The sequence below is a fragment of the Dendrobates tinctorius genome, unplaced genomic scaffold, assembly GCF_039654945.1.
Source record: "Dendrobates tinctorius isolate UK_male_01 unplaced genomic scaffold, ASM3965494v1 ptg000158l, whole genome shotgun sequence".
NCBI classification, from domain to species: domain Eukaryota; kingdom Metazoa; phylum Chordata; class Amphibia; order Anura; family Dendrobatidae; genus Dendrobates; species Dendrobates tinctorius.
The window spans coordinates 29,632,982-29,651,869 of NW_027361825.1; the positions used below are offsets into that span (position 1 = coordinate 29,632,982).

General features: G+C 48.3%; 1 protein-coding gene across 1 annotated transcript in view; it reads left to right on the forward strand.

The window, feature by feature from the left end:
• Nucleotides 1-18,888, forward strand: part of LOC141052035 (cytochrome P450 2G1-like) — a 63,613-nt gene that overhangs the window by 14,286 nt on the left and 30,439 nt on the right.

Below are 18,888 nucleotides of genomic sequence, written 5' to 3' on the forward strand. Positions count from 1 at the left end.
AACCTCTGATGATAAATGCAATTTCTTTTCATTCAAGTGTAGGTAACGTCATCTCAGAGCAAGCAAGTTATACATCAGACATATAACGTTTCGACCCTGTCCCGGGACTTGTTCACAAAAGTTCCTCTGGGGTGAGGGGAAGAAATGAGCATATTGTTAGTGAAAATATACAAACAATGATAATAATCAATATTTACATATATAAAATATATAAAATAAATCAAGAGACCTAAATAGGTGACTCAGTTGAATACATTGGAGTAGCAGCAGCAAACATAGTGTGCATGTCCCAACATGGTTATAGCAATGCAATGGGTTCTCAAATATGGGTCTATATTATTTCAGCAGTCAAAGAAAATAATTAAGCATCAAGGTAAATACATAGATTAACATAGAGACAAAATGGGGCGCGCGTCAAGGAAGGGGCGGAGTAGAGATGACATCAGTGCCATGTGATACAGCGTCACATGTCATGTGAACAGGTTGTCATAGGAACGTGTGACGCTGGTGTGTGCATCCTGCTGACCCGTGTATTGCAGATTTGAAGGAGATGTAATGTAATACTTTAAAGATTGCAGGAGCAATGGTGGGTAGATAGAGAAAGCAATGAGGAAATGGTGAAGAGAGCAGTTGTAGAGGGTGAGAAGAGGCTAAGCATGGTGCTATGTGGTGTGTGGACATAGAAGGGGAAAGGTAGGAGATGGTTGTGTGTGTTGTGGGACAGGTGGTGGGGGACAGAGGTTTTAGAAGTGCGAGAGAGTGAGGGTAACTGGTAAGGAAGTGAGAGTCAGTGCATTAGTTGGAGAAGAGAAAAGAGAAAAAGAGGAGTAAAATGTACAAAACTCAGGAAAATGGAAGAAACAGAAAAGCAACAAACAAGTGTGAGTAACTTACGCTGTAAAGGCCACAAGAGTGAGAGAGGAAGGTTCATGTGGTCTAACAGTTCTGTATGAGAGGCAAAAATATTAATTACGTTAATAAGTCTAATTCTCTGTTGAGGTCCAAGGGGGCCAGAGTCTTTAACTTATGAATCCAGAAGGCCTTCCTTTGCATAAGAATTTGAATGTAATTGCCCACCCGATGAGGTTTAGGGACTTGTTCCAGAACCAGGAAACGTAGTTGTGATACTGTGTGTCCAGCTTTAGAGAAGCGGAAGGGAAGAGGTAACCAAGTCTTGCCACAGCAAATGGTGGACTTGTGTATGGCATTTCACCAATGTAGAGGGGCCCACGGGGGCATTTGACAATGTAAACCACAAAAAGTTGGACTCACATGTATAATATCCCTTTGTAGGTATGTGCGCCGACAGGGGGTGGTCCCTTTCGGCCGCAAATAGACTGGAGACAGAAACCAACGTGTGTTCAAGCAGGTCCTCTTTATTGGCCATTCTCTCGATGACAACAGCACCACAACAGCTCCTACGCACAGGCCCAGGTACCTTTCACCTCCTCCTCTCTCCTAAAGCGACGTCCCTCGCGGTTCTTTCACTGTGGCTGCCTTAGGCCCACCACCACAGCGCTTCCCCTGACCGAGTCCATCTGTCTGGTACCCCAGACGTTCTCTGTCCTGTGGCTATCCTGTCAGGGCCACCCCCCTGACTGTCTCTCCTTCAAGTCCCTTCCGGAGCTCATCCTTCTTCAGTCTCCTCCTGAGCTGAGCTGTGCTGAACTTCTCCTGGACTGGATTATCTCTCTCTGCCCCGGCCTCTCTCTCTCTCTTTTTAACCTCTTTCCTGGGAATTCCCCTCCCGAGTCCCCGTAACGCCGCCCACCATGACTTTGCGGTTTCTTAAGCATTAACAGCTGTTATGTCCTTTCCCTGCTTTCTTTTGTCTCCCTCTAGTGGCCAAACCTCAGTACTGCACCGTCTCTTTTTCCTGGAATTCTGGCCAAAACCCGGTCCTACACCATCTCTTCCTAATTCCTGCTGTTTCCCCATACACATATACAAAATTAATGTCAAGTATATTTACTGCCTATCTTACATTCACTGTTCCCCTTCAGACAGGTCCATAGGTCAGTCCACTTCCCTACACCTTGATAGGGTTAAAACACTATATGTCGCATAATTAACTTGTTTGCTCTGAGCTGATGTTACCTACACTTAAATAAAAAGAAACTGCATTCATCATCAGAGTGTGTTAAACGTCAGGATCCTGTCACTGCACAGCAGGAATCCCAACCTTGCCTTCGGGGGTCTCGCATTCCTCTTCAGCCGCAGAGGAGGCTGCTTAGCAGACTTGTCGATCCGGGCACTCTGCTCAGACTAGCACTTTGGGTTTGGTTGCTGCCATCTCTGGTCCAGCTATAGCAATGCAGGCTGGTCAGCAGCGAGCAACTCCAGGGACTAAGTCCTCCTTTCAGTCTACTGAGTATGCCCGTGAGATGATCTCTCATTGGAGATCGGAGGTCACATGCTCAGGTCCTTCTACAGCTCTGATTTGACCATCAGAAAGGCCAGGAAGGTCCCGGAAGGACGCGGCTATAAAAGGTTTGCATGGCCGCTCAGCCATGTGCTATTATAGACTGCATTACCAGACTATGAGGAGTGAGTGCTCCCTGCTCCTCACCCATGCTAGTGCCAGTGGGCGCCAAGCTATAAGGCATCACTGTACCGCTTCAAGTAGCTGCAAACGCCAGTAGCAGCACCGTGTGCAAGTTATGCGCTTTCCTTGCCCTAATCAGGAAGGTTAGTGGCGTCTGCCAGAGCGTGCAGCACGCACCTAGCGTGCTTATATATCATTTGCTCTCTCCGGCACCGCAGCTGCGGCACCGAGCACTAGTGGTCTAGAGGGACTCTAACCCTGTGCCTCTGGGGCAGAGTCCTGTGACCGTATTCTAGCGCTCATCCAACCAAGGCCTTTGAGTTTTAACAAGCTTTGGTAGTTACACTCTGCGGAAAGGCAGTTCTATGAAGCAACAGAACTCGCCACTGTACACACTAGATGACTTTAACCAGCGTGTGTTTATCTATTACTTTGCCACATAGTCTCCGCCATTACCGAGCTGCAGTTTGCCATCTCTGCACAGTGGACCCCAGGCTGTGAACGCACCTCATTATCATTTTATTATTTGGTGTGTTCCGCCATCCTAACAGAGTTTGTGGTGAATTTGACTACCTGGATGTCCAAGGGGCCAATAACCTCGCTCCACCTGCATCTTGCCTTCACTACTGTGTGCACGCCAATTTCCCTCTATTTATATGATAGAAAACAACAGCGAAACTACAGTAGTTAAGGATATTTTTGAAATTCACCTAGAAAGTAGACTAATTCTTTAGAGCTCCTGTTGAGGTCTGTCCTCTAAGCCCAAGGTCCGGGTAGGCCATAGACGTCAGTCAAGCTGACAATTGAGGCACACGGCAAACGGGTAGTTGGAGCACTTGAGGCCATAAGCAGAGAGGAGACTGGAAAGGAGGTAGCAGAGATACTGGAGGCCACAGGTAGACAGTACTCCGGAACACTAAATACCTTAATACCAAGACACAGGTGTTTGTCTTGGTCAGCCTTATATAGGCCCAGGCAGACGATCACATGGGAGTACGCCTGGCCACCTGCAAAGCCCTATGTGGAGCACAAGATAGTTCAGAGGACTGTGGTGAGGGGAGCAAAGCTCAATCCTGGGATAGGTGTGTAACAGCTAAAATGTTTAAATGCAAAATATTTAATAGTGCCCCCACACTAAGGGTATATTTCCATATTTCCATGTCAGTAATTGGCAGCACTTTGGACGCAGCACATGTCCACTCCGTCCAAAGTGCTGCCGGCTTTTGAACGCCGGTGATTCCGCTTGTGTTTATTGAACCGTGCGGAATCACCGCATCCTGTACATTGTATCGGTAACCTCATCTTGCGGGGACAGAGTTTCTCCCCAAGATAAATAGACATGCTGCAGTCTGGAACGATGCGCCGCATGTCCAGTTATGCAGGGAAGCCAGAGGCATCCCTGCATGCATAGTGGAGATGCGATTTCATGAAATCTCCTCCACTATGCTGTAACATCTTGCCGTTGCGGGTTGGATGCTGTGGCTGTACGCCAGCATCCAACCCGCAACGTTTACTGCCCATGGAAACATACCCTAACACAGTGGTCTCCATCTTTTCTGACCTTGAGAGCGGGTCGCAAGCCACATTCAGCACTGAGAGAGGGTCGCGAGCCACATCCAGCTCCCACCCACCTTCAAAGTAGTGTCAACCAAAGCCTCCATTAAGGTGTAATGATAACCAAAGCTTTTCCACAGAAATCACACCAAAGCAGTACACTGAGATCCAGGGGTTACCACAATACTCCCATTTAGAGTTGAGCGAAACGGGTCGAAAAATTTCAAAAGTCGCCGACTTTTGGCAAAGTCGGGTTTCATGAAACGAAACCCGACCCTAGTCGCGTTTCAAAAGTTTGTTTTGCGCTCTATTTCAGCCAATCAGGATCCACGGACACTGTGGGCAACGTGATGACATAGGCACGGGTCACCACCATCTTTCAGAAGGGCATGCAAGTGATTGACTTGCTTTGGTGGGCGTCACAGGGGGTATAAAAGGGCGTGCACGCCGACCGCCATCTTACTTCTGCCGATCTTAGCATAGGGAGAGGTTGCTGCTGATTCTGTAGGGAGAGTGTTAGGCAGGGAAGAAGAAAAAAAAACTGCTTCTGCTGCTAGCGATTGTGCCTGTACAACACACCAGTCACTGTGTGTGCAGTGCAAGGGGAGGCTATATTGTGGTGTATCAGTGGTGTTGGTTGTTGGGCTGCCTTCTAAGGCCTCCTGACAGCTGCATTGCTGTTTACCCACTGCTCTGCAAACTGCTTTTTTAAAAGCAATCCCAATTTTTTTTTTTGTCCTGCTGAGGTACTGAGCTGCAAACTGCTTTTTTAAAAGCAATCCCAATTTTTTTTTTTGTCCTGCTGAGGTACTGAGCGTGCATTTTTTCACACCATACAGCGGTGTACGCTCCTCACACAGTACCATGTAACGGCTGTTATCACAGCCACAGTGAAGCTATCTGTGTCACTCTGTGAGAATAAGTCGAGGACATGTTCCGTTCTTGCAGACCTGCACTCTAGGGAGATTCCTACTCTGCCCACTTCTACATACACCTTGTAGTTTGTGATACACTAGCCAATTTCTGCCTGTGCATAGCGCTGTGATATTCAGTGGGCCTCACACAATCCAAAAGTGTCCAGTGTCCACAAGTGTCTGTAGAAATTCAAAATCTCACTTATCCTCTAGTCACTTTGGTCACAGCTGTGCCATCGAGCCTGTGACATAGCGCTCAGATATTCAGTGGGCCTCACACAATCCAAAAGTGTCCAGTGTCCACAAGTGTCTGCAGAAATTCAAAATCTCACTTATCCTCTAGTCACTTTGGTCACAGCTGTGCCATCGAGCCTGTGACATAGCGCTCAGATATTCAGTGGGCCTCACACAATCCAAAAGTGTCCAGTGTCCACAAGTGTCTGCAGAAATTCAAAATCTCACTTATCCTCTAGTCACTTTGGTCACAGCTGTGCCATCGAGCCTGTGACATAGCGCTCAGATATTCAGTGGGCCTCACACAATCCAAAAGTGTCCAGTGTCCACAAGTGTCTGCAGAAATTCAAAATCTCACTTATCCTCTAGTCACTTTGGTCACAGCTGTGCCATCGAGCCTGTGACATAGCGCTCAGATATTCAGTGGGCCTCACACAATCCAAAAGTGTCCAGTGTCCACAAGAGTCTGCAGAAATTCAAAATCTCACTTATCCTCTAGTCACTTTGGTCACAGCTGTGCCATCGAGCCTGTGACATAGTGCTCAGATATTCAGTGGGCCTCACACAATCCAAAAGTGTCCAGTGTCCACAAGTGTCTGCAGAAATTCAAAATCTCACTTATCCTCTAGTCAATTTGGTCACAGCTGTGCCATCGAGCCTGTGACATAGCGCTCAGATATTCAGTGGGCCTCACACAATCCAAAAGTGTCCAGTGTCCACAAGTGTCTGCAGAAATTCAAAATCTCACTTATCCTCTAGTCACTTTGGTCACAGCTGTGCCATCGAGCCTGTGACATAGCGCTCAGATATTCAGTGGGCCTCACACAATCCAAAAGTGTCCAGTGTCCTCAAGTGTCTGCAGAAATTCAAAATCTCATTTATCCTCTAGTCACTTTGGTCACAGCTGTGCCATCGAGCCTGTGACATAGCGCTCAGATATTCAGTGGGCCTCACACAATCCAAAAGTGTCCAGTGTCCACAAGTGTCTGCAGAAATTCAAAATCTCACTTATCCTCTAGTCACTTTGGTCACAGCTGTGCCATCGAGCCTGTGACATAGCGCTCAGATATTCAGTGGGCCTCACACAATCCAAAAGTGTCCAGTGTCCACAAGTGTGTGCAGAAATTCAAAATCTCACTTATCCTCTAGTCACTTTAGTCACAGCTGTGCCATCGAGCCTGTGACATAGCGCTCAGATATTCAGTGGGCCTCACACAATCCAAAAGTGTCCAGTGTCCTCAAGTGTCTGCAGAAATTCAAAATCTCACTTATCCTCTAGTCACTTTGGTCACAGCTGTGCCATCGAGCCTGTGACATAGCGCTCAGATATTCAGTGGGCCTCACACAATCCAAAAGTGTCCAGTGTCCACAAGTGTCTGCAGAAATTCAAAATCTCACTTATCCTCTAGTCACTTTGGTCACAGCTGTGCCATCGAGCCTGTGACATAGCGCTCAGATATTCAGTGGGCCTCACACAATCCAAAAGTGTCCAGTGTCCACAAGTGTCTGCAGAAATTCAAAATCTCACTTATCCTCTAGTCACTTTAGTCACAGCTGTGCCATCGAGCCTGTGACATAGCGCTCAGATATTCAGTGGGCCTCACACAATCCAGAAGTGTCCAGTGTCCACAAGTGTCTGCAGAAATTCAAAATCTCACTTATCCTCTAGTCACTTTGGTCACAGCTGTGCCATCGAGCCTGTGACATAGCGCTCAGATATTCAGTGGGCCTCACACAATCCAAAAGTGTCCAGTGTCCACAAGTGTCTGCAGAAATTAAAAATCTCACTTATCCTCTAGTCACTTTGTTCACCGCTGTGCCATCGAGCCTGTCACATAGCGCTCAGATATTCAGTGGGCCTCACACAATCCAAAAGTGTCCAGTGTCCACTAGTGTGAGCAGAAATTCAAAATCTCACTTATCCTCTAGTCACTTTGGTCACAGCTGTGCCATCGAGCCTGTGACATAGCGCTCAGATATTCAGTGGGCCTCACACAATCCAAAAGTGTCCAGTGTCCACAAGTGTCTGCAGAAATTCAAAATCTCACTTATCCTCTAGTCACTTTGGTCACAGCTGTGCCATCAAGCCTGTGACATAGCGCTCAGATATTCAGTGGGCCTCACACAATCCAAAAGTGTCCAGTGTCCACAAGTGTCTGCAGAAATTCAAAATCTCACTTATCCTCTAGTCACTTTGGTCACAGCTGTGCCATCGAGCCTGTGACATAGCGCTCAGATATTCAGTGGGCCTCACACAATCCAAAAGTGTCCAGTGTCCACAAGTGTCTGCAGAAATTCAAAATCTCACTTATCCTCTAGTCACTTTGGTCACAGCTGTGCCATCGAGCCTGTGACATAGCGCTCAGATATTCAGTGGGCCTCACACAATCCAAAAGTGTCCAGAGTCCACAAGTGTCTTCAGAAATTCAAAATCTCACTTATCCTCTAGTCACTTTGGTCACAGCTGTGCCATCGAACCTGTGACATAGCGCTCAGATATTCAGTGGGCCTCACACAATCCAAAAGTGTCCAGTGTCCACTAGTGTGAGCAGAAATTCAAAATCTCCCCTGTCCTATAGACACCTTGTACCTTGTTTTACATTACTATATAGTTTGTTGGATTTTGTCTACATTTCTACCAAAAATGAGGAAGGCTGGTGGAAGAGGCCATGGAATTGGGCGGGGGTTGGCAGCTGGTAATGATGGTGTTGGTGGTGGATCTGATGGTAGTGGCAAGAGCAAAATAGGACCGAATGCAGGAGGTGTTGAGCCTGCGTCATCATCTGGCTCCATAAGGCTTCGAAGGCTTAGTTTTCTAGGAGTTGGCAAACCGCTTTTAAAGCCAGAGCATCAGGAAAAAGTTTTGTCTTACATTGCTGACTCAGCCTCCAGCTCTATCGCCTCCTCTTCTTCAGTTGTAAAAAGTAAAAGCACTGAGTCGTCATTGGAGGCTCATGTTCATGAACCACACCTTTCCTTGTGTCCTTCACCCCAACCAAGATTGAAGGATGACGCAGGCCATACTACTGATTACTCCATGGAGCTGTTTTCACATACCATGCCTGGATTATCAAGTCAAATGGTGAATTACCCAGGCCAAGATGAATCTGACATGGAGTGCACTGATGCACAGCCGCTGATGGATGATTCTGCTGGTACATTCACTCAGAGCACTACATTGTCCTCGCAGTGTACAGAGCCAGATTCTGACCCTGATGAGACTCAGGTGCCCCTTCCCGCACACTATACCACCATACACGGTGACACAGAGGAAGGTGCACATGACATTGAAGAGGAGGTGATGGATGACCCAGTTGTTGACCCAGATTGGCATCCATTGGGGGAAGAGGGTGCTGCTTCCAATAGCTCAGATGAGGAGCATCCACAGCAGACATCGACATCGCAACAGCTGTTATCTGGCAGGCCCGGAGCACTCCAAAGACAGGCTCCAAAAATCAAAAGAGTTGCTGGACAGCTTGTCCAGAGGGTCAAAAGATCACAGCGTGCTAGGCCGCAAAATGTCTGCCAAAGTAGGAAGAGTGCAGTGTGGCACTTTTTTTAACAAAATCCTCATGATCAGGCCAAGGTTATCTGTAAGGCCTCTTTCACACATCAGGTTTTCGCCGTCAGGCGCGATCCGGCGCTTTTGACAGAAACCGGATCCGGCGAAATGCAATGCCGGATCCGGTGTCCCCCACATTGACTTGCATTTGCGCCGGATCGCGCCGGATGGCCATGCGTTTCATCCGGTTTTCGCTGGATCCGGCAATGTGTCGCGATCCGGCGTCTGGAAAAAACGGCTACTGTAACGTTTTTTGTCTCCGGCAAAAAAGCCGGACACGCCGGATCCGGCGCGTCCGGCTTTTTCACACAATGAAAGCCTATGAGCGCCGCAATGCGCCTGATCCGGCGAAAGCCGGATCCGGTGGCCGGATCCGTTTTTTTTGGTCTGAGCATGCTCAGTAGCTCTGCCCACAAGACATATATAAAAGCAAGACAGTGGGACCCACAGCCACACCCAACATGCCACCCAAGAAAGCAACCAAGCGCAGCAGGAGAAGGCAGGAGACCACTGCAGCACCATCAGCACCACCACCACCCCAAATGGAGCAGCAAATGGAACATGCTGAGGAGGGGAGTCCAGCAGCAGATGAGAGACGGTAATTATCAAATCCCCCATTCCTCCAAACTAGGGCTATTGATTATCAAGATATTCATTGGCCCTTTGTTTCTCTTTATTCAACAGCCGCCCAATAGATGCAGCAGCAGCAGCAGCAATGGCAGCAGCTGGAACACCACCCACAGGTATGGAGTGTGGCCACCAGGAAGACAGCACATCATCTTCTGGGAGCCCTCCCTCGCATCGTCAGCGTTTGACGGTAAGTTTTTATTTCCAAAATCCATCATCTCTGTAATATATGTCTATTCATTGCCTTTTATTTCAAAACAGGATTCACAAGATGAAGAGGAGCTCCCAGAAGAAGAAGGAAGGGGTGGACAGACACTTGGAGTGGGCTCACAATTGGTAAGTTTTTTGCATCAAACGCAGAAACACAACATCACACTACACACAACACATAGAAAACAATGTTCTGCAGACCACACACAGCAAACAAATGCCTACATCCAAAGACATAACATTTTTTGTTTTCTTCTCTAGTCTTCCCAATCTGGTGCTCGGCCAAGAGGTCTTCGCAGTGCCTCCCAGGGTCGTCGGCGACAGCAACGCGGCGGTCACCAGCGTGTAAGTATAAATATTTTTGCTTTGTTTTTTTTGCACTTTTTATTTCATTTCTTTTGTGGAGGCTAATTATGTTATTTTTGTCTTTTTCTTTAACAGCCTTCACAGCGTGCTCCCGACTCTGACGGTGAGGATGGAGGACTCGATGTGGACCACCTCATCGATCTCGTCAGAGAAAGGGAGCCGCTCTGGAATATGGCTGACCGCCGCCACGCTGACCTTATCGTTACCCGACGACTCTGGGAGGAAATCTGTTCGCTCCTTGTGGGCCGCTGGGAGGACCTCGATGTTCGGGCCCAGATTAAAGAGCGTAAGTATATACAGTACCGGTTGCTTGATGTAAACCAGTGTTTCCCGAACTCCAGTCCTCGTGGTCCCCACGGATCATGTGTTCAGGATTTCTATTTACTATGGAAATCCTGAAAACATGACCCCTGGGGACCATGAGGACTGGAGTTTGTGAAACACTGATGTTGTATACTAACCACTCCTTTCTCGTTTCAGGGAACAGAATTGTGAATCGGTGGCGGTCTGTGAGGGATCGTTTCAATAGGAGGAGTTCAATAAAGATATGCGGGCCCCGAGTGGATCTGGAGGACGCAGGAGCAAGTACAAGTACGCACAAGCCCTGTCGTTCCTCCGGGAAACAATGGTCACTAGAAGGTAAATATTACACACCACATGTGAAAAAAAATGTTAGATGTAACTTTTCTTTTTCAGCCAGGGCCATACCATGTCAGTATTTTAATTGTTTTTTTTTCTCTTTATTCCACAGCACGGTGAGCAGCACTCGGGAGCCTGCACGATTGGACCCTTCTGAGACGATCCCTGAGGAGACCGGCACCGAGGGACACTTCGACCGCCCCGGTACATCTGCACCTTCCCAGCCTTCCCACACATTCGACCCATCTGTCCCATCCACCAGCACAGGAGCATCGTGGCCGCCTACATTACATGAAGCTGCTGGTGAGGAGATCGCTTTCCCTTTACCCCACCCTTCTGCCCCTGCCACCTCTAGTACACCTGCGGGTACTGTGCGGCAGTGGCAGAGGGGTCAGGAAAAGAGTTATGCGCCAGAGTTCTTGCATCTGAATACATCTTTCCAGAACTGTCTAAAAGTCTTGTCAGAGCAAATCTCCGCAGGCTTTCAGCAGATCAACTCCAGCATTCTGGAGGTGAAGACACTTCTGCAAACCATGCATTCAGAAGCAAGATCTTCGCCAAACCACACCTTTTTCAGGTCTGTTGTAGAGCGCATGGCAACACTATCTCCTACCCAGCAGATGCATGTAATGCATTCGTGCCACGGTGCTCTACAGCAGGTTACTTCCCAACCTCCACCTCCCACCACTGTAGTTCCTCCACCTGCACCCCCTCCAGCCACTTTCCATCCTCCCCCTCCTATTACATCTGCACCCCCTCCAGCCACTTTCCGTCCTCCCCCTCCTATTACATCCGCACCCCCTCCAGCCACTTTCCATCCTCCCCCTCCTATTACATACCAGCAACCTCACCAGTACCAGCAACCTTCCCAGTACCAGCAACCTCCCCAGTACCAGACATCTCCCCACTTCCAGCAACCTGCCCCGTACCAAACTCCTTCCCCGTACCAAACTCCTTCCCCGTACCAAACTCCTTCCCCATACAACTTTCCATCAACATCATCTGCTCCTACAGTCCCTGCCCAACCCTCCACTCCACCGCCCACCACCTCTTCTGCCTCCCACATGTCCACCCATTCTGTAGCTTTTTCCACACCATCACCTCTAACTGTTCCTTCCCCACCACGATCCCAGTCCTCTCTCCACACTCCCATTGTCGAAGTGTCCCGCAGCCCCTCCAGCAGTATTTCCACCCCACACTACACCGAGTTATAATGTTTTTTCTGTAATAAAAATGCCCATTTGGTTGGTTTCAAACCTTTATTAAAAAAGTTTTTTTAACTTTAAAAACAGTTTACACAAAAAAAAATATTTTAAATAAAAGTTAAATTATTGTTTACACTGGTTGTCTGTCATTTCTTTCTGCGGCGAAATATGTTTAAAAAAAAGGTTAAATACAGGGTATTTAAAAGGTAAAAAGGTATTCAAAACCAGGTATATAACTGTGGGTAAATTTTAGCTTTTTGCCACAGTTGTGTTCCTGGTTGTGTTTGAAGCAAAGTATTTCACCTGAAAAGTTGTGTTTATTGTTGGTGATTTCCTAACAATGTACACAACTTTTGTTAAAAGGTGAAATACTTTGCATAAAACACAACCAGGTACACACCTGTGGCCTAAAGCTAAAAATAGTAAGACCATGACAAGATAGCCAACTTTGGTTGGCAAAGGTATATACTGTTGGTCCAGAAGGTACACAAGTTTGGTTAGGGCACAAATCTTTCACACTCTGTCATCCTGCCAGTGTACTCTGCCTTGAGGTGACATAAAGTATAGTGCAAAATTGTCCCTCATTACTGAAACCGTCACAGAACTTCTAGTGGTAATATTTCCAATGACAACATCCATCTTCGCCAGTAACTTGCTCTTCTCTCCAACCTGCACTTTCTCCTCTACAACCTGTCAAAGAAGGGCTGTAGGAACATGCTATATATAGTTTTCCAGTAGCCAATCCCGTTCGGAAGGCCACAAGGGTCAATTTTAAAAACCAGATCCGGCGTAATCCGTCGAAAAACGGATAGAAAAACGGATGAACCGGATGAGACGGATCCGGTTTTGTCTGTCAAGAACAAGACGGATCCGGCAGAAAACCGGATCCGGCACATCAGGTTTTACAAAACATTTGCCGGATCCGGCATTCCGGCACGACGCCGGATCGCGCCTGACACCGAAAACCTGATGTGTGAAAGTAGCCTAAGAAGTGCGCAAAGACCTTTAGCCAAGGGAAAAATCTGAAAAATTTGAATACCAGTTGCATGCTTAGACATTTAAACACCATGCACTTGCAAGTGTGGACACAACACCAAACCTCAAGTGCCACATGTGCAACTGATCACAACGAAGGTAGTCAGCAACGCTACATTGTTTCCCCCACTGTAAGCCCACCGGTTAGCACAGCAGCAAATGTTGAGGTGTCGTTGCAAGGCCATAGCAGTCAGGGAATCCCACTGTTATATCAACGAAAGACTGATTCTAGGCCATCAGAAAGAACACCAACTCCATCACCATCATCAACCCTCTCTCAGTCCGCCCTGTCCACCATATGCAGCTCTCAAGTCCAGCTCACCCTCCCAGACACTATGAGTAGGTCAAGAAAGTACTCAGTCTCTCATCCGCGTACACTGGGTTTGAACGCCCACATTGCCAAACTAATCTCGTTTGAGATGTTTCCCTTTCGGTTGGTGGAAAGCGCAGCTTTCCGCGAACTCATGACCTATGCAGTACCACGCTATGACCTACCCAGTCGCCACTTCTTCTCTCGCAAAGCCATCCCAGCCCTCCACCATCATGTGAAAGACCGCATTGTCCATGCACTCAAGCAGTCAGTGAGCGGAAAGGTGCACCTCACAACTGATGCATGGTCCAGTCGGCATGGCCAGGGCCGTTACGTGTCCATCACTGCGCACTGGGTTAATGTGGTGGATGCAGGGTCCACAGGGGACAGCGGTGGTGGGACAGTGCTGCCTAGCCCACGGTATAGGAAACAGTTGGCTGTAGGCGTTCGACCCTCCTCCTCCTCCTCCTCCAGAAGCGAAAGCTCGTCCACAGAGCGCAGTCTTACGAGCACTCCATCTGCAGCTGCCACTGTTGCACACGAGGTGTCCCCCTATCGAGCAGCTAGTGGAAAGCGTCAGCAGGCTGTGTTGCAGATGATGTGTTTGGGCGACAGACACACCGCCGAGGTGCTGGCCGAGTACTTGAAGCGACAAACTGAGTCATGGCTGGGCAGTGTACATCTTGAGGCAGGCAAGGTAGTTAGTGATAACGGCCATAATTTTGTGGCAGCCATAGCCCTTTCAAAACTCAGCCACATACCTTGCTTGGCTCACACCTTGAACCTGGTGGTGCAGTGCTTCCTCAAAAATTATCCGGAGTTAACAGCCCTGCTCCAGAAGGTGCGAAGACTGTGCGCGCACATCCGCCGGTCGCCTGTACACTCCGTTCGTATGCAGAAGCTGCAGTGATTGCTCCACCTTCCCAACCACCGCCTCATTATCGACATTGCAACAAGGTGGAACTCCACCCTGCACATGGTGGAGCGGCTGTGCGAGCAGAGACAGGCCATAATGCATTTGTGGGAGGATACACGGCCAGGCACTTTGAGAGCAGACATGGAGTTGACAGGTGTGCAGTAGTCGAAGCTGAAAGACCTCTGTAAAGTCCTTCAGTGTTTTGAGGAATGCACACGGCTGGTAAGCGCAGACGACGCCATCCTAAGCATGAGCATCCCACTTATGCGTCTGCTCATGCAAACTTTGACGCACCTTAAGGAGCAGGCTTCTGCAGCCAATGTTGATGAGGAGGAAGAGGAGGAGGGAATCCTTGATGACATTCAGCCATTGTCTGCTCAGGGACCTCTCCTGGACGAGGTGGAGGAAGAAGATGGGGATGATTACTTAGGGGAGGAGGATGCATCTCGTGGGGCAAGTGAAAATGTTGGCGTGGCAAGGTCTTGTACAGGTTTTGTGCGTGACTGGAGGGATGTGGATTTGCCAGAAAGTGCTCCTCCAACCAGCACTCGCAGTGCATCATTGACACCGGGAACATTGGCCCTCATGTCAGATTATGCCTTGCAGATCCTAAAAAGGGACCCCCGCATTGCCAAAATGATGAACGATGACGACTACTGGTTGGCCAGCATCCTGGATCCACGCTATAAAGGCAAATTACAAAACATCATGCCGCAGGAGAACCTTGACCTAATATTGGCTAATAAACAAGCAACTCTGGTAAATCGGTTGCTTGAGGCATTCCCAGCACACAGCAGCGGTGATGGTTCTCACACGAGCCGTACGGGCCGGGGTCAGCTTGGCAGAGGTGTTCGTGGTGCACACAGCAGAAGTGGCGTTGGAGACAGGGGTTTCATGACAATGTTGTGGACTGATTTTTCAAGTACCGCTCACACAACTGGTAATACTGCATCGATGGAAAGTGACAGGAGACAGCAGTTGTCAACTATGGTTACAAACTATTTTTCCTCCCATATCGATGTTCTCCCACACAGGTCATTCCCCTTTGACTATTGGGCCGCTAAACTGGACACCTGGCCTGAATTGGCACAATATGCCTTACTGGAGCTCGCTTGCCCAGCTGCAAGTGTGCTATCGGAAAGAGTCTTCAGTGCAGCTGGATCAATCCTGACAGAAAAAAGGACCCGTCTGTCAACCCAAAATGTGGATGATCTAACCTTCATTAAAATGAACCACGCATGGGTTTCCAAGGATTTTGTCCCACCTTCCCCTGATGACACATAGGGTGACAGAAAAATGGCTTGCTTTGGTCCACCTCTTCCTGGGACTTGACCTATTTCACCTTTTGCATCAGCTGAATGTCCAACATCAACATATGCCACTTTCTAAAACTCCCTAACTGTGCTGCCTCCCCCCCCCATGGCCGGGGTCACCACCTAGCGCACGACACCGTGCGAGTGCCGTTGCCCTGGACAGGTGGGTAGGCTGACTCTTGGGCGCGGGCACTGGCACAGGGTCCCTCATAGTGCAATCAAGTGTCTCTGACGGTGGTGGTGCACACCCGCCGTCAGACACACCGCCGTACTATGAGGGGCCCAGTGCCAGTACCGACGCCCACGAGTGGGCCCCCCTTGCTTGAGCAGGGCCCCAGCATTTGCAATCTTTACCTCTCCCTACTCCTCCGCTGTGTAGTCTGGGCCGTCAAATCCATACTGTGCCTGACACCGTTTGAGCCTGCCTCCTGATGTATAGACATATATTTTGAATGTGTACGCTATCCATACATGTTATCTGGGGATACGGTACCCTTTCTCACCTTTGTACAATCACGTGCAATCCATACTGGGCCTAACACCGTCTGAGCCTGCCTCCTGATGTATAGACATATATTTTGAATGTGTACACTATCCATACATGTTATCTGGGGATACGGTACCCTTTCTCACCTTTGTGCAATCACGTGCAATCCATACTGGGCCTAACACCATCTGAGCCTGCCTCCTGATGTATAGACATATATTTTGAATGTGTACGCTATCCATACATGTTATCTGGGGATACGGTACCCTTTCTCACCTTTGTGCAATCACGTGCAATCCATACTGGGCCTAACACCATCTGAGCCTGCCTCCTGATGTATAGACATATATTTTGAATGTGTACTCTATCCATACATGTTATCTGGGGATACGGTACCCTTTCTAACCTTTGTGCAATCACGTGCAATCCATACTGGGCCTAACACCGTCTGAGCCTGCCTCCTGATGTATAGACATATATTTTGAATGTGTACGCTATCCATACATGTTATCTGGGGATACGGTACCCTTTCTAACCTTTGTGCAATCACGTGCAATCCATACTGGGCCTAACACCATCTGAGCCTGCCTCCTGATGTATAGACATATATTTTGAATGTGTACGCTATCCATACATGTTATCTGGGGATACGGTACCCTTTCTCACCTTTGTGAAATCACGTGTAATCCATACTGGGCGTGAGAACGGCTGGCGAGCTGTTAAGCAAGCTACAGCACCTGTGGTTTGCATACGTAAGTTTTTCATTTTTTCAGGAATGACGGTTAGGCCTAATTCCGGAACTGCGGTTGACCTGCACTTACTGGGAAATCATTGTTCGCGGGTAATAACTGTAATCAGTGATCCCCATCACTAACGTTGTTCAGCGGGTTATCTGCACCTGTAAGCGACAAACGCTGGCCTTTTCAGTGTAGCGCACATGCAGCCACGGACATGTAAGGGCATGACACACGAGTTATTGGCCAATCTCATGTGCCAGAGCCTCACGTGTCCCTCTAGTAAGCCGGACTCGGACCGCGGGGCATGACGGAGTCTCGTTCGTTAACAGAATTAAGCTTGCAATGTGTGCATCTGTTCTGTAGCTGGCATGGTTGAGGTTTCCCAGGTGGAGTCGAATTTAACCGTAGGCTCCACTCCTGGTGGTGCCCTTCTGGACATTCCTTTAAGGTTCAGCTTTGCAACCATACTGCCCACGTAAAACAAACACTTTGCCTTCATGAATGCTGTTTGGAGGGTCATGACTCGTGGGAATAACGCCGCCCAATCAGTTAACCTGCTAGAGAGATCGTTCGTTGCTCCCAAGCATGACATCACACTCCCTAGGAAGAAGGTAATGCCACTGTGGCGACCATACTCCTGGGGGCGACACAAGTGCACTGATGCCCAGCCACTGCTCGATGAATCTGCTGGTACATTGACCCAGACCACTACATTTCCCTCGCACGCTACACGGCCTGAATCTGACCCTGATTAAACTCAGGTTACCCTTCCCATATACAGTTCCATCTTACACGGTGACAAAGAGGAAGCTGCAGATGAAAGTGTAGGTTCGGCCCACCCGCCATCAGACACACCACCGTACTATCAGGGGCCCTGTGCCAGTGCCGTCGCCAACGAGTGGGCCCCCCCTGCTTGCTCAGGATCACAGCACTTGCAAAGTTGAAATACTGTGCTGTGAGATGGAAGATGGGGACGACGAGGAGTCCAGACAAGTACAGGGATTCCCTAGCGAGGAGACTTATTTGATTGTTTTCAATGTTGGGACAGCAATTTTTGGGGAGCACTATACTCTGGAGAATGATAGATGGGGCCCACCATACACTGGAACATTCCAAAGGTGGACATCAGACACTGGAGCAGCATTTACAGGGCCCATTATACACTAGAGCATTAGAAATGGGGCCCATTATGTTTGGAGCATTATTTGGGCCCATAAGACAGTGGAGCTTCATCCATGGGGACCAACATATACTGTAGCATTATGTGGAGCTCATCATATACTGTTTCAAACATTATATGGGACCAATGATTCTGTATGGAGAAATAGATGGGCCTCGTCATGAGATGTAAAAAGTGAAGTATTTTTCATTGTACTATACCGCTATTTCTCTGCCGTATCGGAGCATGATGAGTTGTGGTATGTGTTAAAGGGGCGCTCTTTCGCCCAGGGCACATGAAAACCTGGAGCCAGCCCTACCCCCCACAACTGTAGCCAAATAACCCCCATTTTTCAGTGCGTAACTTGTATTATGAAGTTAATTAAGGTTGACAAGCTTAAGTAAGAAGAATTGATGCTTTTGGCATTCAAATGGGCACTGTTGGTGTGTTTCCTGTCCTCCTCTCACTGCCGACTTTTATTCCCCATTGACTTACATTGGGTTTCGTGTTTCGGTACGACCCCGACTTTTCCCTATAATCGGACGATCTTGCTCGACCCGACTTTTGGAAAAGTCGGGTTTCACGAAACGAAACGCGACCCTAAAAAACCAAAAGTCGCTCAACTCTACTCCCATTCAGTATTCTCCCATCAAGGACTCCCAAAACACTGTCACATCCAGCTTTGAGCACCTCCTCTAACAGGTAGTAATATCCTCCAGCGTACAATACCTAAAACATCTCTAAACTCCTAAGACCAGTAAATGTGCATCAAGATCTGGTCTTCTGTGAAGGACTACTCACACAATTCACCATTTTGAGATGTACTCTTCATATCTGTTTGTTAGACCTGGACCTAATGTACCAAGCTGGCAGTCGCAAGCCACAATTCATGGAACCATGGGCCACATGTGGCTCCCGAGCTACAGGTTTGGGACTCCTGCTCTAACATGTCTTTAAAATAGTGATTTATTTATAAGAAGCGGTAGTTCCATTTAAGATCTCTCAGGTTCCACTATCTAATTGCTTAAAAGGTTGTCTCAAGTTCTCAATCAGGTGTGCTCTACTCCACTGTCTG